Raw genomic sequence first — 10,734 nt, 5'->3', positions numbered from 1 at the left:
GTTGCGAAGGTAAATCCCCGTGACAAACCTACTTTTTGAATATGGAGTTAGGCATCTTGTAGTAGACCACTTATGCAGATTACGACTTTACTACATTTAACTTTTTGTCTACGGTTTGTTTTCCTCTACTGTTTAATAAAATATTTTAATATTTTTGGGAGAAAATTAACCCATGATCATTATACAAAAGGACCACAAAAGACTTATCATTCTTGCTCAAGTCCTTAAGATTAACCAAGATTAATTAATCAATATGTTTGTATGAAGAGTGGTAGACAAAATTTTCAGCTTATTTTATTTTCACGACAAAATAGTGTGACCGGGGAAGAATTACAGACTTATTTATAAATAGGCCAAAATCTTTTATCTATATATAGTTATAATTTTCTTAACGCTGCTTCGTTTCATCCGAGAAGACAACATTTGATGAATTCCTCAAGGGAGATCGACAATCCTTTCATCATTATTGAAGCAAACTAGCTAGAGGAATCTAGTGTCAAAATTGTTGAGAAGAATGTTGTATATTGAATCACACATAATAATGTACAGAAAATGCCCATATATATATAGACTAATATTACAGACAATATATATACACAACTAATGTGGGACAACACCACATATAATCTAACAAAAATAATGTGAAACAAAACCGTAAGTTAGAGAAAGAAATAAACCCTCTATTTTATTTTTATTTTTTATTTTATCGGAAACTAGTACTGAATAATGTAAAATGCTTATAAACTTAAGGGAGCTATTTTAATTTAATTAACCATTTGTTTCCCTTTTTGGGGGTGGTATTTTAAAAATAAATAATAATTTTTTTTTTTGTTATTAGTTTTTTATATATTTTTAATTTTTAGTAATAACATATGGCACCATATCACTTTTTAATTGGATTGACTTGAATTTCCGTTAATCTTATGAATAGATTTTGAATGAAAATATCATCTCCATTTTCAGCTATAAGCAATAAACTATATATATACAATACGAATTGTAATCACGGTGAACCAAAAAAAAAAAAGGTTAAAATCACATAAACTATTTTTTTTAAAGCAAAAAATTATCCTAATTAAAAAGCGTTGTTCTCATCTTTTTAGAACCAAATGAAAAGACTAATTAAACTGCAGCCTAGCTTAATGAGAAACTCGGTGAAAAGTCCACTTGCCGAGACAAAAAAGCATCTGGGGTAAAATTTTTTTACTCCTGAGAATATTTGGAAGGCTAAGCTAATCAGCTAGCTGCAAATGCAATGACTCTATTGACATCACTATTAGATGATTAAAGAGTCTAAAATTGACATCACTATTATGCAAACATTTCGTCATCCTGAGAATAATCAGATAAATAAATAAACTATTTTTTCTTTTTCTTTTGGGTCATCGGGGTCATTCCATCGTGTACGAGAATTTTTGTTTTTTGGCCGTATTTGTGGAATTGGAAAATTCGACGGGTAGTTTCTATTTAAATTGACTTGACTATATGCATGTATGTATATCCTGTAAACTTCCACTCAGAAATCATTGCTAGATTTTTCAGATGTGATGATCGATCGATGCCTATCATTCAACATTCTCTCTGTGGACATGTTGAAAGGCTCAATGTAGCTAGCTAGGTTCCTGGCAAATGAACTTCGAATCTTCATTCAGCTCCAATCAGGGATGGAATTAATTAAAAAATTTTATTGATTGAGTATAAAGTATGAATGTAAAATATTTTAAAATAAGAGGCTAAAGAAATATAAAAAATAAAATTGTATTTTTTAAGCAAACGTTACCCTTAGCTCTATAAAAAACCACACTCTCCTCGTATGCACGTTATACTCTAAAAAATAATATGGATTTTGGGGAAAGACGTAGGGCATTTTAATTCATGGGTTTGGGGGCATTATGGTCATATGGATTTTCTTGTTTTGAGAGGCACAATGTATTCTTAAAAATTCAGGACTGTTTTTTATGACAGAAATTGTGGACGGCTTTCTTTTAGGCCCAGGGCCAAACTAAAAGATTTTGTCTCAAATGCAAATTTTAATTTTAAAAGTAGAATTAATAAAAAAAAATTATAAAAATGGGGATGGCCATGGCCCACCCCGGTTTAATTTGTGCATAATTCCGTCTATGGCTCCAATCTTCTGCCTTATATATAGACTTTAAAAAAAAAATTAAAAAATTAAAAAATTAAAAAAGATAGATGAGGAGACCAATTGTAATTATTTAACTTGAACATGACCATTGTAACACTTACCTGTTGGGAGCTGTACAAAGAAGGCCTAGATGGTGAAAACCAATCGTTTAGACTATTTTTGAAAGAAAATGATTGTATTAATGATGGCTTGCCTTCTTTTTTTTTTTCTTTTTTTTTTGTACAGAATATTAATAGAGAAAATTAGCCTCTTTACAAAGAAAGAAACACTAGTAAAATAATATTACATTAAGGTTGTGCTAAATATGTAAAGGATGTTAAAAGGAAAATTTGAATGGGAAACCAATTAGTAGAATTCCTCTTTATAATCGTCGATGGATCTCACCCCTTACCTCAAAGTATGAAGCCACATAAACAAGGTCCAAGTATAATTCAAGGGCAAAAAAAGAACCCTCATGTTCTTCATTTTCTTCCGATCACAAATCTTGGCCTTGCCTTGTCTTTTCTGTGTTCGCTTAAACTGTTCCCACCAAGTGGATGTTCAACCCTTCATCTTGACGGCGGCGATATGCTTCACCGTCATGCGGTCGGGCAACTCCTTAATTATAATAAAAAAAATTGCTAAACTTTGTGTAGTCAATCAGTGAAACTTTTAACCTATCGACTACCAGAGAATTTTGAAAGATCAATTATGAAGCCTAAGTCTACATACAATCCAGCCCGATTACGTTGTTTCTGACTCAAAACATGATTGTGATACAGGTTTTCAAAGTTGGACTCTGAGTTGTGATCGTCCATATTGCAATTCAGCTCCATGTTTTGTGTCACCAAGCGCTTGGTCAACGAAAACTAAAGAAACTTGGTACCAAGAAGACACTATGCTCTAATACCAAATGACGTCAGACATATCTAAGATTGATCTTACAGTGTAGAATAGTAAACACATATAAGGTATCAAATATCAATTGAAGGTTGTAAAGGTAAGTCGGTAAGAGAGAGAAATTCGAAAAGGATTAAGAACAACCCTAATCACCTAGGTAAATGGAAACAATCTCTAGAAAATATTGAATTTTTACTCAAAATTCAAATATTGAACTTAGCCCCAATTATGCCTAATCATCCCAATTCTTTTCATTATTGCACTGATCTTCCCTGTCAAGATATTCTAGCACCATAACTCAGCATCTAACAATTCAACATCAACAATATTGGCTCTTGCATCATGTAGGTAGTTGGATGTCAAAATTACGGTCCGTAGCGACCTTGTGAACTAAATATGTGGAGTACATGTTAGCTACCCATGCATGTAAAGAAGTTAGTAGGTTGAAAAGATTGGTTGTTGAATTGAGAATGAAGTAAGATAAAGTGATTGTTCATTGTGGAGGTCAGTGTGTGTTGCATTTGACATAAAAACCTAGGTTTTATGCACGGACTAAACACATTCATGTTCAGTATCACTTCATTCGCAAGACAGTAGAAGATGGTTGATTGTATTCTAGAAGATCCACACCAATGAGAATATTGCAAATGCTTTGATGAAACCTGTAACATGAGAGAAGTTTTTCTGGGATAGAGCTTCTCTCAGGCTTGTTGTCACTAGATAAATGAAAACAAGGGTAGCATGCATGTACATTATTGTAATCTTGAAACTAGCCTTTCAAGTAGGAGAATTTTCAAATCCTAGTAGGTTGAGGATTAGAAATCCTAATACATTTTTGGTAAGATTTTGTATCCTCCTAGGATTATGTGCCTTATTCAGTTATTATTTCTCTAATGTAAATCCTAGTTTCCTTGGGAGGCCGGTGATTAGTTTTTGCCTACAAATAAAGTCCATGCCAATAGGCTTATGTCAATAGGCTTTTTTGTTTTTTTTTTCTCTCACTCTCATGTCAATAGGCTTATAGACACATTGTATTCTACACATAATTTGACAACAATAGTATTTGATTTGGTATCCACCATTAGTTCAAACCCTAACTATTATAAGCCATTACCAAGTGGATACTACCAATTCTTTTTCTTCAATCTTCATTAATTAATAAAAAATCTAGAGCCAAAGCTATAAGAAAATAGAGAATAATGCTCTAAGGTTAATTATAATTTCACAGATATATATAGTCTATAACTTGTAGATATAATCTATAAGTTGTTTCACTGCAGCTTTAGCTAAACCATAAGATATTCAAATCTTTCTATTTGTAATATATATATATATATATATATATATATATATATATATATATATATATATGGAGTTTCAAATTCTAAAGTACTTTTTTTTTTTTTTTTTTTTTGAAAACAACAAAGGGAGTTATAACTATGGGGTTTTTAGCCCCCACTTTATGGTACATGCACCAAAACAATACATATACTACTTTATGTTCTGATTAAAGTTCTCCGCAAATGAAGGGAAAGACAGAAGCTGAAATTGACATATAGAGAGAAGGGAGGGGTAGGGGGTAGAAATTGTAAAAGATTTAAGGGTCAAATGTATAATCATTAGGCTTAATACCTTGATCATTAATCATCATTTCCTTACCCTCAAGGTCCTTCATTAAGTCCTCTTTGAATATGGAAAAATAAATACATAAATAAATAAATAAATTACCGGAAAACGTTGGTGATTCTCGCGTCAACCACTCCACACTAGTTATTAGACCCGGCCAACGGTACCCCACATAGTGATCGATGAACCACTTGCCCAAAGAAAGAGAGCACTTCATAATACAATAATCATGCATTTTTAGAACTTTGTAGGGTTTTTCTCTTGAGTTTTTCGGTTTAGACATAGAGTTTTTTTTTTTTTTTTTTTTTAGATTTGCGATTTTAAAACATGAATTTTAAAAACCCAGTTAAACATTTGATAAAATAACAATTTGAGCTTGAAGATCGTAATAATTAGTCTTTAAAATTGTACATTTTTAAAATGCACTTCCTTGCTTACGATTTGAAACCCTTTTCAATTCATAGTTTTTTAAAAACTGCACTAACAAACAATATATTTTTTGCGATTTGATTTAAACCAACACTTTTAGTCTGCAAAATTACACTCTTAGGCAACGTTTGGTTCATGCAATGGCTATTCCATTAAAAAAAAATTTATTAAGAATGAAAAAAAAATGTAGAATAGAATAACATTAACCCTTAGAATAGCCATTCCCATTAGAATTATTCACCTTCTTTCATTTCCAATAAAATCTATTCATTTTCTTGATAAAATAACCATTATTGCATACCAAACGCTAATATATATAATCATTGCCCAGGAGAAATGGGCAGTCTTATTAACGTTGTCAAAATATGATACCGGAGGTTTATGACAACCTCTGCAATATTTTAGCCTTTGTTTGGTCAAATAGAATTAATTTGGTGTTAAAACGACATCTGGGCTGCCGAATTGACCCTGACCTGAGTCTCCTTTCCCTCCTCATATACGGCAGTTTTGAGCGGTTGAGATATTTTTAATGGTAGACTACCAAACAGGGAGTAAAAATTCAAACAGGAGGCTTGAAAAGTGGATGGTTTGTTGTGTTGTGTTAAGACTTGCTAATATATATATATATATTTTACCATTTCTCCTTTGAAATTTGATCAAGAAATGTTGTGTCTGCACAAGTTGTCAGTTTGTTCTAAATCTTTCATCATTACCTGTTCAGACAACCGAGTTCGGAAGAAATTGTCTCTCCGCGTTAAATAATTAGGAGTTGGGATAATTTGACTTGACTTGGCTTCACTCGGCCTTCTACTGTACTTGTGCTGTGTGGCCGTAACGAGATTATTAAAAATTATCTCACTTTTTTTTTTTTGGTTTTTTTTTTTGTTTTTATTTAGTTAATTATATTTTAATATTACCTAGCTTCACGTGTACTCTCAAAATTCTTTTTAAGCGAAACTTCACTTACTCCCATGAACTTATGCGTATTTGCAAACACCTTCTCAATATTCAAAGTCTCTCACTTTAGTATATTAAACTTTGATTTTCTTTCATTTTTTCCATTCCGTTACATATTGTAGTTAAATTAAACAGTAGAATGAGTAATTTTAGTAATGGTATTTTAGTAATTTTACACCATCCTGTTAGGATTTAACAGAAAATCCTAACAAAAGGGGGAAAGTGGAAGAGAGACTTTGAATATTGAGGAGGTGTTTGCAAAAGACGTGTTAGTTCATGGGGGGTAAGTGAAGTTTCCTCTTCTTTTTAATAAGAATGTCCAACACGTTGAATATTTAATTGAGATGTGTGGTACGTGAATGACAGAAACAATGTTCAAATTCGATCTTTGCTTTGATACTATGTTAAATCACTATTTATCCTAAAAGCTTAACTTATTCCAAAATCTTAAACCGATAGAAAGTGGAGAATTTAACCATTTAACTTATATTCTAAAAATAAATATGGACATTGTTTTTCTAACAAAAGAATGTCACAGATACAATTAGAAATATCTCCTAATTAACCGGACTTTATCCATGGCTTATTTAATTAGCTTCTCATCTACCATGACAAATCTGACGCATTCGAATTGAATTCAAAACTCCTCTAGTATCTTCCACTAATTGACCATATCTATTTCAATTCTGTTTCGTAGCCTTCAAAATATTAAGAGTCTGTTTGAAATTGCGTTTGAGAAGTTTAAAAATGCTTTTAATACTCAAAAAGCCCATTTGAAGAAAAAAGTACTCGTTTGGTAAAAAAATTAAAAGCACTTTTAAGGGTAAAAAAAAAACCTAAAAATTGTAAAAAAAAACACTTTTGACAAAAGCTTAAAAATAAAGCTTTTGTCCAAAAGTTCTTTTTGACTTAAAAGTTATATTTCTCAAACACTATCTCAAACAGGCTCAAACTATAATTTGGATCGTGTCAATGCGTCACCCTCCAGCATAACTCTTTGTAGCTCCAAATCTTGACTAAATTTCACGGCATGTGGTGGAGCCCAATACCTCCGCCACTACTCATTCTAAAATTGCCCCCCCCCCCCCCCCCCAAGAAAAAAAAAGAAGTTAAAAGTTTAATTTATTTATAAGATGATCACTTAAACGTTTAATTTATTTATTAAGATGATCACTTAAGCTGGATAAGATCAAAGTGATCACTTCCTTTCTGTAACAGATTCCATTCACTTTTCAATCTCTCTCTCTCTTCTCAATTTCTCCATTATTTTCTCCTCCCTATGCATATTTTCTCCTTTCCCTATAGATATACGCGTATCGGCACATGCAGAAGAGAGACGTCCGAGACTGATCAGCAGAGAAGAAAGCAGAAAATTAGTGCAAAAGAGAGAGTCAGATCAGACCCTCAATATTTCTATGCTTCAATTATTTGGCAGTCGGATTCCGCCCTTTCTGGGTGTCACCGACACTTTATAAAAAGGTTTTTTCAGATCCACCCCGTGATTAACGGGTTCAACAATCATATAAAATAAATGGAAAAAAGATACTTTTTCTCTTTCTCTTTCAGGCTAAATACAAAATGACTCTTTTCCTTGCCCTCTATTATCAAAATAGTTGGTTAAAATACACGTACAATTTTTTTTTTTTTTTTAGGTAATTTCATTTACCCTATGCATGAAGTTACGCGTTTTTTGTAAACATCCCCAATGTATAAAGTCTCTTACTTTGGTGTATCAAACTTTGATTTCCTTCCGCTTTCCTCCTTTTGTTAAGATTTTCTATTAAATCATAATCAAAATGTGTGAAATTACTAAAATACCCTTACTGAAATTACTCATTCCATCGTTTAATTTAACTGCAATATATAACGAAAGGGGAAAAATGAAAGGAAATCAAAGTTCGATATACCAAAGTGAGAGACCTTGAACACTGGGGGTGCATGTTTGCAAAAGGCGCATAACTTCATGAGTCTAAGTAAAACTACCCCTTTTTTTTTTTTTTAATATTAATTTTCTCTAAGAGGGTATATCATATCTAACTTCACTCTCTCCATTTCCTATAAAAAAAAATATTAACAGTTTTTTACGGCACTTAAGCCAAATTCAATGTAATGTGTATACAAATTAATATAAGAGAAATGACACAACTTCTTTCTCCTTTCAGGGCTTGTCTGAAGACAATCCAGTACTTCTTAGTCGTGAATATTGATCACTTGGATTTTATGAAAAAAAATATATTATATTATTTAGTATTTCGACATGTGGTGCAAAATTCGCTCCTAAGATATGATTGTATGTGACAATAAGTAATAAATTTTCTAAGAAAATAATATTCTTTCTAATTTTTTAAATTATATAATAATATTTGCATATTATGCATCAACAACTCATCTCATATATAACATTAAAACTAATTCAATCCTCTCTGATTCAAGTTAGTAGCACTAATCATGGTCATTAATTTCAAAGTATAACTAATCCCATCATCAGAAATTCATTACCGGCCACTAAACACATTCGTCAATCATATTTACAACTACATAACAACACCACTAATTATAGTAACAAATAATCCATCACCTATGAACACCTTTTTATCAATTTCATGGCTTAAAAGTTTTTTCAGAACTAACCCTATTACTTTAATTATTTTTTATGCCAACAATTTAAAACTGAAAGAAGAAATTAACAGTGAATTTAATTATTTAATTAATATTTTAACATTACCCCTCACTAAAATTTACTTTCAATAAGTGAAACTACACAACACGTAAAATGTTTAGTTGGAGTGAAGGGAAATCCAGATTAGAGTTTTTTTTTTATTATTATTTTGAGTTCAAAGTTAACGCTATTTACCGTTGATAAGCGAGAAAGTATTACAAATTAGGAGTTTAGAGTCTAAATTTAATTAAATTGAACAGATAACACAGAAGATATTAGATTCATTGCAGAGTAAAAGAATTATATAAAATAAATAAATAAACTTTATTAAAACACATCTTTAACTCATGGGAAGGAACTTAGCATTCCTCTCATAAAAGAAATAATAATAAAAAAAATCATACCATAATTGAGAAAGAAAAGTCTACTTTTAAGACAAGTATAGTTGAGACGTGATGGCAATAAGATTAAAAAGAAAGAAAAGACTGTTGTTTAAATACTTTTCCCTGATATGTGACCATGATTCAGTTCTTGAATAAAAAGAGAAAAAAAAATCTTTTGCTACTTTTAAGGAAAAAGAAAAAAAAAAAAAAATTGCTACGGTTTTTATTATATATATATATATATATATATATATATATAAAATAAGTAAATTAGATTTAACTTATTTGTTAGCCCACTTTTGGTGTAGATTGGCAAAGTCCAAAGTTGGCCCAATTCTAGGGCCCACAACTTTGGGCTGAGTTCGGCCCATCCGTGTTAGTTGTTTTGTTGCTCTAATTGGGAATTTGGGACCTATAAGTGCAACGAATGCCAAGGTTGACATTGAAGTTGTCCTTTTCGAGGATATTTTGAGGGTATTTTGGGAAAAGTCTATCTTAAGAACACATATGCAACCCGACACGCGTGGGGTAATTTTCGGTCAAAGAAGATGGATTTGGTCGACGAATGAGTTACATTGAAAAATTTAAAAACTTAGTAGGGGTATATTGCTAATTTTTAAATATTAGAGACAAGAGTAAAAATGTAATGAAACTTTGGGGGTAAAAATAAAATGTATTTCCCCTACTCTAAGGGGAAAAAGAAGAAGAAGAAAATTGCTATTTGAGAATGTTTTTTTTAAAGATAAATGCTACACATATTCTCGCTCTCACATTTCCAGACATAGTAGTAAAAATTATAATTGAATTCAAAATTTAATAGTGGTCCATGCAAAATCTAATGTGAAAATCAGGGAGTGTGCACTTACAAGTGTGAGAATGTGTGCCGTGTGTAACATCTATCTTCTCTTAAATGTGACAAAATTATATACCTGCATGACCTGAATTGTTGAATCTTCGGATTTTATTGTATATGATAACTTGATTGAGTAATGCTTACACACTCTCACTCTCGTTTCTAAACTCTTTGACGTGATTTTTCAAATCATTATTAAATTTGAGATGAATTACCATTAAATTTTGATATAATGATAACTTTAAAAACTAAAAAAAAAAAAAAAAAAAAAAAAAAAAAATTGATATTGAGAGTGGGAATAACATTTCCCAACTAGATTTAGACGAAATCTATAACTGCGAATAACACCATTTTCAGAACGTGAGGAAGGCTGATGAAAGTCCATTTTCCTCAGAACGTAGAGGTTCTGAAAGTCCAAGGTTGGCCCAATTTTAGGGCCTACAACTTTGGGCTGCGTTTGCCTCATCAGATCGATTCTGATATGCCACATTGTAACGGCCCACGGGCAAACTGAATATGCCAGCGAAGTTGGGCAAGCAACTCAATTGCTGTATCAGATGGCCCATAAACGTGTTATTTCTAAACAATCTTCAAATTAAAACTAAAAAAAAAAAAAAAAATCTTGAAAAGCAGATAAATCATAAATACATTATACATTGTTTCAATTTGGATCTTTGGGTACAGTGGATTTTTTTTTGTTAGAGGCCAATTAGGCCAAATACATAACCTAGAGACTTTGTTATTTGACCAATCTATTAATGTATAATTAATTATACTGGTCAATGTTTGAATGCTACACAGG

This window comes from Corylus avellana, chromosome 8 (genome assembly GCF_965113065.1).
Source record: "Corylus avellana chromosome 8, dhCorAvel1.hap1.2, whole genome shotgun sequence".
NCBI classification, from domain to species: Eukaryota; Viridiplantae; Streptophyta; class Magnoliopsida; order Fagales; family Betulaceae; genus Corylus; species Corylus avellana.
Note: the sequence above shows the minus strand (reverse complement) of the source record.